Below are 11,222 nucleotides of genomic sequence, written 5' to 3'. Positions count from 1 at the left end.
TCGGGAGGTCGAGAAGAGTAAGAAGAAGAAGAAGAGGAAGATCCGATCGACGACGGAGGGCAGCCAGGGAGAGGTTTTTGGCTGATCTCTTCGATCTCGTTTGCGCCTTTCCTTCATTCACAGGTACCCCTTTGAATTTTTGGCTTTGGGTCCTGATCTGATGGCTTCCCGTCGAAATCTTATTAAATCTGTTTTCTAAGATTTTTGTTGCTTAGTCTGTAAAGATTGAGAATCATCGGCAGAGTTCATTTCGATAATATTATGTTGGGTTAATGAGCAGGAAGTGGTTGCGGATCTCGGTTAGTGTTTTGGCACTATTAATTAAGTGTAAATTTTTGGTTAATAGGGTCATCCTGGAAGCATCGGTATGATTGGAGCTATAAATTGATCTGATTTTAAATTCGTGTTACTCTTCGGCCTTTATTTGCATCGCTATCATGTTTATCAATAGTGGACCTGCATATACATGGGCAAATTATAGTTTTATTAAACATTATAGAAAGATGCAGTTAGTTACAGCTGTTACTTGTGAGGTTCTGAATACTTTGCATCTTTTTTTGCAGGTTAATTGCATTTCACTGAACCACTTTTGAATCTGAGCAAAACATTAATGCTGTAGATACTCATTTCGTTTGCTTGAAAGACTTTGATCTATAGTATCAATTCCCAACATCAAGGCACTCTGATTTATTAAAGGCTGAAATTTGGTTTGGATTTGTTCTCTTACCAAGAATCTTCGCCAAGCTGAATGTCAGTATTTCCTTTTCTCTCTTTGCTGGATATTTATGGTTGTTCCCTCTGAGGAACTGAACTATGAAGGTTTGACTGTCAAAAGTACTTTTCTGATGGACCGAGCGGCTACCTTACGTGAACATGAATGTGCAATAGGTATATCCCAAAACAATGATGCTTCAACCTCCATTCCCCATCAAACTGACCACAGTGATTTGGATGCAACATATGATGAGAATAGGCCTTCAACAAGCACTTTGCCTCGTGTCTCTATGTTAACTCCGGTATCACCAAGTGTATCAAACTCGATAAATATTCCTTTGACAAGGAGATCAAATAACTATGGTCGCCGAGCTCGTACTAGAAATCCTTTGAATTCTGGTTTGTGGATATCAGTTGAGCTTGTTGTTAATTTGAGCCAAATTATAGCAGCTATTGTTGTTCTTTCCTTGTCAAGACATGAACATCCTCGAACTCCATTATTTACATGGATCATAGGTTATACAGCAGGTTGTGTCGCAACACTTCCTCATCTTTGTTGGCGGTACATTTATCGCGACAGTCTGAGCTCAGAGCAACAACCAGCAGGTTCTGATCAGGGTTCTTCTCGTAACAGTGCTTTTGAATCTACTGTGTTTGTTGACAATCAAGGGTCAATGCAAGAAAACATTCACCATCCATCAGAGTCAAGACAAATAACAAATCCTAGTAGTCGAAGGTGATTATAAGTATCTTCTATGCTTGTCAAATTTTCCATGTTTTTTTTTTTCAACACACTTTGATTGTTGTCGTCATTAACTTTATCCTTTACATATCTTTTTATTTGTTTAGTTCTTCAATGCTTTATTCATTTCTTGATGATTCATGAAATTTACTATTAGTTTTCTATTTAATGCTCTTACATTTATTAACTAGGTGTGTTGGATAATTGTTTTGTTGTTTCTTCTTCTATTTGTGTCGGATATCAGAGTTTCCTAACATGGCATTTTTTGTTTCTTATTTGTGCTAGTAAAATATCCTCAAATAAAAGATCCTTCCCTGGGACCCCGAATTGGCCAGAGTTTCGTGCACTGGACTGCTTGTTATTTGTGCTAGTAAAATATCCTCAAATAAAAGAAGTTATAAACTTTGTATCAGACCATACTTCTCTGTTGGTATCTGCTGAGTCAATTAACATCGTTGGTTTACATTTCGATATGACATATTCTTGATGCTAGAGTGAAAACTAACTGCAGCCCTAAACATATCTAATTTCAACTGTTTCCCTTATCATTGAGGCAAATTAGGTGTGAACATCATGTTATTGGTAATGATTTTGAAATCTGACATTCAAAATAGCCATAAAAATAAGACTTACTTGAGCTCTAAATTGAAGCCACCAAATTCTAGAAGTTGTTGAACCAGGAAAAAGTGACTCCTAGGCTTTGTTTACAAAAGGATCTTTTTTATTTTCATCCAGTCTTTGTCCACTTTTCCACCTATCCTCTTATCCATTAAACAGATCCTTAATGTTTACATAATTCATTGTAAGATATTTCTGCATACTTTGCTATTCTTACCATATTTTGTTTACTTGCCTTCTACTTAAGTGCTTTTTAAATTGATTTATCCATTTAGATGCTGATTTTTTATGCACTTGCTGATGTGGATAATTTCCTTGGAAAATAGAACTTGACAATTGTGCTTAAGAAAGGTTGCAATTTTAGATTTAGGATCATATGAGTTTATCAAGGCTTTGATATCATTTGTGCAACTAATTAAAGTTGTAAGAACTTGGGCATGTGGGTTTATGGGCATTGTGTAAAAAAGAATCATAGGTATTATGCATAGCTTATGCTAATTGTGGGCCATTAGCTTTATGTTCAATGACTATATTCCGTTGGTTTGCCAACAAGAAACTTGGTCCTATTTTTTAAGTCAATAGAAAATTGATGTCGGACAGAATAACGATTATCGTATGGGCAGTATTGATTCTGTTGGTTAGATTGCGAACGTTGGAAATAATCTTCTAAAAAACCTGTTAATTTGGAAGAATATCAAGAGATAGGAAAATAAATGTCAATACTGAAAAATATTATTAATCTAAAAAACATAACCCTAAACATCAACTAAACATTTATTTAAATAGACTCAAAATCCTAAGATACAAAAGAAAGAAAAATCTTAACAGAAAGGAAAAAAATCTTTACAGATTCTAAATGCTAAAAATCCTAAACGGATTTAAAATCCTAAAATATAAAAGATAAGAATTACCAAAAATACCCTAAATACTAAAAAATTTAAAAATTATCAAAAAAATAAAAATGATAAAAAATAGTATTAAAAATCTCCGGATCCTCTTGCATTAGTCATCTCGGGTTGAAAAAAATTTATCCTCAAGTTTAGAATAGTATCAAGTTGTAGCCCAGAAGGGAGATCATCTGACACCAAATTTACAAAATCTATTAACAACTGTTAGACTTTGGGAATCCTCGTCGATCCACTGGCGCCCCTTTTGTGCTTCCTCTTGAACTCTTGCACGAAGTGGTTCACCATTCTATTATCAAAATCCTCGCTGCCAAGGTACGCGTATGCATAACTTATGCTAATTGTGGACCATTGGCTTTACGTTCAATGACTATATTCCGTAGGTTTGCCAACAAGAAACTTGGTCCTACTTTTTAAGTCAATGGAAAATTAATGCTGGACAAAATAACAATTATCCTACGGGCAGTATTAATTCCGTTGGTTCGATTGCAAACGTCGGAAATAATCTTCTAAAATCTATTAATTCGGAAGAATATTAAGAGATAGAAAAATAAATGACAATTCCGAAAAATATTATTAATCCAAAAAATATAACCCTAAACATCAACTAAATAATTATTTAAATAAACCCAAAAACCTACAAAAAAATCCTAACATAAAGAAAAAAAATCTTAACATATTTCAAATCCTAAAAATCTTAAACAGATTTAAAATCCTAAAATATAAAAGATAGAAATTACCAAAAATATCCTAAATACCAAAAATTGAAAAATTATCAAAAAATGAAAATGATCAAAAATAGTATTAAAAATCTTTAGATCCTCTTGCATTAGTCGCCCCGGGTTAGAAAAATTCATCATCGAATTTAGAATAATATCAAATTGTAGCCCAGAAGGGAGATCATCTAACACCAAATTGGCAAAATCTATTAATAATTGTTGGACTTTGGGAATCCTTGTCAATCCGTTGATGTCCCTTTTGTGCTTCTTCTTGAACTCCTGCACGAAGTGGTTCACCATTCTGTTATCAAAATCCTCGCTGCCGAGGTACGTGTCACCGGCGGTGGCCTTCACCTTAATATTAGCTTGGCTTAAATTGAAGAGTCGCGTTCAGAATATTCTTAAATGTCATGGTAGATCATTATCTGTTGCATCAAAATATTTCATCCATAAATTCAAAACTTGATGATTCAGCCTTGGATGAAAAAAAAACATAATAGAAAATCAAGTTTTGGTCTTGTTGGACAATATCACATTCCTCAGCAAATAAGGTCGGAGGATTAGTTGTTTGCTTATTGAGGTCATCTTCCACTTGCACATTTTGTAACAGTTTGTGGTGATTAAAGCATTGGTCAGTGGACTTAAGAAACTCAACTTTAATCCCTTCATATAACTTGCTATTCTCACTATTCGGAATCTTCTTTTTCTTATCGTTTTGAATAGAACTCAAATATGGAAGATCTTTTCCATCAATGGTGCCTCCATCGGAGAAATTCTCAGTGTTCGAAACCTGTAACACATCGTCACCAACTTTTCGACAACTTCATCTACCTCGTTATCGTCATAATCTGGATCACCTACTATTTCGATCTTGTCGTCTATATTTTTCTCAAATTTTTTAATCCAAATTAAAATAAAAGAATTTACGATCTTTAAGATCTCAGGCATTACGATTACAATGTGAGACTTCCTCAGTCGGAATCTACCCGTCACGATCTCGACCACGTACCTCATGATTTTTAAGATCTTGCGCTGCTAGATGCTGGAATAACTCCGTGACTTGTCTCTGTAAATATTCAAGTATCTCGTCTCAGGTGTTACGATCATGGTGTGAGGCTTCCTCAGTTGGTATATGTCTGTCATGATCATGATCACGACCACGAAGATCATCCATGGGATCTAGAGCTCTGATACCAACTGGAGTCGAATCTCGCTAGATCCTAAGGCGTAGCGCAGATAGTGGCCACATGATATTTCTGGTGTAACAACCATGAGTCGAATTTCGCGGGAACTCACGACCTGTCATTCATCCCACTATGCGCCTCCTGCATGCGTACCTGAATTTATCTCTCTCCATACCCGTCGGGCCAGCTTTAGGGGGGTAGTTGAGGTAGCAGATCCATTTTTTTATAGAGCTCTGATACCAACTGACGCTGGACAAAATAACGATTATCCTACGGACAATATTGATTCCGTTGGTTCAACTGTGAACGTCGGAAACAATCTTCTAAAACCTGTTGATTATAAAGAATATCAAGAGGTAGAGAAATAAACGACAACGTTGAAAAATATAATCCTAAACATCAACTAAATAATTATTTAAATAGATCCAAAATCTTAAGATGCAAAAGAAAAAAAATCCTAATAGAAAAGAAAAAAAATCTTAACAGATTTTAAATTCTAAAAATCTTAAACAGATTCAAAATTCTAAAATATAGAAGATAGAAATTACCAAAAAATACCCTAAATACCAAAAAACTCTAAAATTATTAAGAAATGAAAATGATAAAAATAGTAATAAAAATCTTCAGATCCTCCTGCATCAAAAATTAGATTGTGTAAACCAGGAGCTCTTTATAATGATAATTTGTTGTAAACTATTGGAGTCTGTTTAATGGATATGTTGTCCATGGCTCAATGCAAATGTTTAGGTTAATTAGTTTCAGCGATTTATAAGAGTTGTTGAAAGTTGAAACCACTTGTAATATTATTGTAGTTTGATAGTGAAAATTTGGGTAAATTACATTGTCATAACACAAAAATAGAAAAGAATGTTCGGATCTAATTATATCAAATTATATTAACAATTCCAAAAAATTATATATTGACGATATGCCCATATCGTCTAGTGGTGGTTCAGGACATCTCTCTTTCATGGAGGTAGCGAGATTCGACTTCCCCTAGGGGTATTACACAAGTTGATCATGGATTATCCATAAGCCTAGAATGAATTCTTCTGTCAAAGCCCAAGCGGTTTATTTGCAGTGGGTCCATATGACATATTAAAGTTTGTTACTCTCCCTCTCAAGATAGATTAAAGATATCTTTAAAATTACAAATATATTTGATTCTAGGACTTGTTATGGACTTGATTAACAAGTCCGCTAATTGGATGTGATGATTCATTAGACTACACCTTTTTCAACAAAGTAAAATCAATCTCTATATAGTTAATTTTCTCATAAACATTGGATTATAATCTATGTGCATAGCAACTTTAGTATCATAGTACATTTTTATTTGTTTTTTAGGAGCATGAGCCAACTTGGTCATTAACCTGTTTAAAATTTTTGGTGGCTATGGTGTGATAACATTGTTCTCTACCTTTGCACTCAATCTACCTATGACACTCTACTTTTTTTTTCGTTTTTTAGCAGTTTAACTTCCATAATGATGTAGTATCCTAATGTAGATTTCTTGTATGTGGGAGAGCCTACCCAATCACCATTAATGTAGCCAGTGAACTTGATATAGGAGACTTTTTCCTTAAGTGTTTTACGTACCATAAAGTCCTCAAGGCAACCTCAATTATGACATGAAGTTTTAAGAAGCTAACTAATCACACTAACTGTAAATGATATTTCAAGTGTTGTAATTGTGAAATAATTTATTTTTTTGACAAGTCTTCTAAAATTTTCAAACGATTCCTTGTATCCTCACATCACTTTGACATTTGAATCCATAGGGGTGTCAACTAGCTTAGCCCTTAGCATTCCTATTTCATCAAACATATTAAGTAATATTTTTGCTGTGAGATATAAATATTGGTCCACTAAGCAACCCACCACCTAAGCAAGCCACCTCAATGCCAAGAAGATATCTCCAATCATCTAAATTATTAGTCAGAATATGCTATTGAAGGTAAACTTTTTAATGCAATTAGGATTTTCAAATCCTATTTAAAATTATTAAAAAATTTAAAGTTGTTTAATTTTTTTATAGTTTGTTATATTTCTAAAAAAATAGTTGGAGAATTTTTAAAAATAATTTAGTTTTTTAAGAAAAATTCAAATACGTGTTTATTGGAATAAATTGAGTCATTATTTTACAAATAATGAGTTATATTGTCACTCTAGGATTATGATTCCATGTATGGAACAATTTTTCGTTAAAATAAGAAATCCCCCTTTCAATTCTCTGCAATTGAATAACATTTCTCTATGTGATAGAGATTCCCATTTGCTTCATCAATTTTGCCTTAAATGTTTCTGTGTGATTCAAAGGTTCAATTTTGGTGTTCCTAACTTTTTAACTTTGTGATTCCTGCATATTCATCACGAATTTATAATAATATTAATCACATAAAGGTGATTCCCAAATGAAGAGGAAGTTAAACTACTAAATGATCCAAGACACTTATAATCACCCTAAATTGACAAGTGAAGAATTGATTGTCCTAAATTATGCTCTAGGAGATCCCTCTCTTCAAATCATATATGGAGTTCATGTGTTTGTATACCAAATTGTTCGCTCATGAGAAATGAATCTTGGAGGTTGCACAATATATACTTTCGCTGTGATAATCACTATAAAGAAAAGTGTTTGTGCAGTTTAATAAGTTTCCAAGGCAAGAAACAATCTAACTGAAGCGATCTTACCCATTGGTGAAAAAATGTCCAATAAATCCAGTTCCTAGACATATCCTTTAGCAACTAATCAAGCTTTTTATCAATCCACATTGCTTGTAGGTGATGCCGATCTAGAGCAGAAGAGATGTGATTTATGATGGTCATGCTGGAGCGGCGAAGGTGACAAGTTTGTGCAGCAACAATTGATGGTGTAGACTTTGAGAGATTGTGGTGTAGGCTTTAATTTCCAAGATGAAGATGTGTGGCTCTGCTTTGGGAGATTATGGTGGCCTAGTCGCAAGGAAGAAGAGTTTGAAACCTTGATTGTGAATCTTTGAAGTTGTGTGCTATGAGATCTTAGTCACCATGGGATCTTAGTCACAGTGAAAAAATGTATAAAGAAAAGTTTTGATGATATTCAGTAAAGTTGCCAAGATAAGAAACAAGCTAACTAAAGTGATCTTAGTCATTGGTGAAAAAATGTCCAATAAATCCACTCCACGGGCACATCCTTTAGCAATTAATCAAGCCTTTTACCGGTCCACAATGCTTGCACAAAGGTGACAAGTTTGTGCAGCAGCAGTTATTGTGTAGGCTTCAAGAGAGATTGCGGTGTGGGTTCTGAGTCCCAAGATGAAGATGCGTGGCTCTGCTCTGAGAGATTGTGGTGGCCTGGTTGCAGTTAAGAAGACAAGTTCACACCCTTGGTTGCCAGGCCCTGATACCATGTAGTTTGATAGGGAAAATTAGGATAAATTACCCCACTGTAGTCCTACCCATATCCAGGCCCTTCTAATATATGTTATTCACAAATGGGTCTCTCTAATTACATTAAGGTCCCAAACAATTATGGGAACAAATTTTCATCTCATAGACTCGTACTGTTTATGATCACCAGAAGACAACTTGTTGACCTATTCCCCCCTTGATTTCAGGTTAAATGCTATAGTTGAACATTTCAAGATGGCACTGGATTGCTTCTTTGCTGTGTGGTTTGTCGTTGGAAATGTATGGGTGTTTGGTGGGCACTCTTCCTCTCATGATGCCCATAACCTGTATAGGTATACATGCATAACTAACTATTTTCTTCTTGATTATGTATTAATTGGAGATTTGACTTTTTTCTCTTTTCATCTTTTTCTCAGGTTATGCATTGTGTTCCTTGCATTTAGCTGTGTCGGATATGCTTTGCCCTTCATTCTATGTGTATTAATCTGTTGCTGCTTGCCTTGCATTGTATCAATAATGGGCATTAGAGAAGATCTTCATCATGGTAGAGGTGCTTCTTCAGAATCAATCATTCAACTGTCAACCTATAAATTCAAATCAAAGAAGCAGCGGAACAGAAAAGACAAAGAAATTAACTTAGAAACCGAAGGCGGTGGTGGGATATTGGCTGCTGGGACTGATAAGGAGCGGATTATTTCTGCCGAAGATGCTGTAAGATTTTTCTTGACATTTCTTTTCCATACGTCTTCTTAATGCATCTGCTATTATTTTGTGAACTCAGCAGTAAATAAAAGCTCGTTGGCCTTACAAGTTGCCCAAACTCATATTTCTCTGTAAAGGCTAGGTGATAATTAAGTTATGCTGTTTGAATGCAAATCTTTTCTGGTCAATGTGTTGGTTAATTGTTGTATCTGCACTGTTGTAGATTCAATAGCTGATACCAAACTATCCATATTGGGAGATAAATGACGAGTGTACATGTGGACCAGTCTGCTACTTCTAGTAGACAATTAAGTTGTCAAATGAGCAAGGCCGCCCATGACTGACCCAGTTTGGGCTGTACAATCTGTTAGGCTTGGCCTAATCTGTGGGTTGGGCTAGTTGGAAGGGGCTTGGCCTGCGTGCAGGGCCAAAAACATCTTGATCCGGGTGGTGCCAAGCACAACACAGACCTGGGGTCAAGCACGGCCCGTGTGTTGCCCAGTCCAAAATTTTAAAAATACAAAAAGGAAAATTTAAAATATAAAAATGTATTTTTTTTTGAAAAATAGATCATGCAGAATTCTTAGTAAAAAACAAAACAATAATTCATTTATGCTTATCATGAAGATGTATGTATTTTTTGCTAGACCTAGGCATAAGTTTCTTAACTAAAGCAATATGAGACTAATATTGGGACTTGGGGACAAGCACTTGCATCTTAATTTATCTTGTTTAGTTAAACTGTACTTCTTGTAATTAGTCCAGTACTGAATGAACACTTATAGTAAAATAATAGGGCACAAGTTTGGTTGTTTTAAGTCTTTACAAAGTAAAAGACTACTGTTCGATGTTAGTTTGAACTCTTAAACAACCTTCTAGCTATGTGAATACTTAGTGACTGTTAAAGAGCTAGACATGAATCTGGAATTGCTGTTAATTGAATCCAAATAGCATGAGCATACTGTGGTTCTTATAGGCTAAAGTTTTACTGGCTATAGTTTTGCCTGCTAGTACCTGCTTATAGTTCAATAGGCACGGATTATTTATGTGAATATGCTCTGTTAGCATTTTTGGAATCAGAAATCAAGTTAAATTCATAATCAAATTAATCCAAAACCATCAAGGCTTTGTTTAGGATACCCATTGAGATGTATGTCATGTTTGAGAAGTGAGATGGATGATATTGGTGCACACACACCCCACTTTGCAGAAACTTGGATCTGTAACTAAGGAATTTTTTGTGATACTATCACATTAATAATTATAATTAAACCAAGATGATGGAATTGCAGATTAGCTTCAGTGGTATCTTGATGTTCTAAGGTATTATTTGCATACTTTTGGCGAATTTTAAGAAAATTAAGTAATACATGTGGTTGCAGGTTTGTTGCATTTGCCTGGCAAAGTTTGTCGACAACGAGGAACTCCGTGAGCTCCCATGTACACACTTCTTTCATAAGGACTGTGTGGATAAATGGCTCAAGATAAATGCACTTTGTCCCCTCTGCAAAACTGACATTGGAAACACCGACACTGGGTTATCAAGTACGAGAAGCTCAGGATTTCATTTTACAGGAGGGTGGGCTATGGTATAGAACCAAATTTGGAAATTGTATTGATACATGTGTCCACAAATAAGAAATTTACAGTCAATAATACGAGAATGAAAGTCTGTTCGTGCGTGAAGGTCTATTTGTCTTTCCAGATCCTACTTTCAATGAGTCGCAATGGTGGTTTCTGGTATGCTTCAATGTCAATATAGATGTCGATGTTGATATCGATGCTTCCATGTTGATATCGATGTTGACCTCTATGTGTAGTTGCAAATTCTCTGGAGTCCAAGAATAAGATTGACTGTCATTGGATATTCTTCTCAACGCAGAATAGTACATATCCCAGAGTGTGTTCTCCAATGGTAACCTGCAATATTTGGGTCTTATTCTTAAATCCTCAGAAAGTTGAGCATCAGATACTGATGCAGAGCTGGGATGTTTATGTTCTCAGATCATAAAATTTAATTTTGTTTCTCTACTTTTCTTCCTTTTTTCTTGACACTTTTTTTTTTTCCTGAAGTTATGTACAGGATATGATGATTGTTGTATGGATGAGGTATCCATGTACGTTCTTCGTTGCAATTAAAGCGGGTGTGTATGGTGTTTGAGAAGTCTGAATACGAAGTTTGAGAAGGGGAATAATACAAAATGTGTCATAGTGTGATCATGAAGTCCAGGTGCAATTTTATGCT

General features: G+C 35.0%; 1 pseudogene; it reads left to right on the top strand.

Moving 5' to 3' along the window:
• On the top strand, positions 1-11,097 carry LOC141833264 (E3 ubiquitin-protein ligase At1g63170-like; annotated as a pseudogene).
• Positions 11,098-11,222: the final 125 nt, after the last annotated feature.

The sequence above is a fragment of the Curcuma longa genome, chromosome 8 (genome assembly GCF_044706935.1).
Source record: "Curcuma longa cultivar G26 ecotype Majalengka, Jawa Barat chromosome 8, ITB_CL_G26_1.1, whole genome shotgun sequence".
NCBI lineage: Eukaryota > Viridiplantae > Streptophyta > Magnoliopsida > Zingiberales > Zingiberaceae > Curcuma > Curcuma longa.
This window is presented reverse-complemented; position numbering and strand designations above follow the sequence as displayed.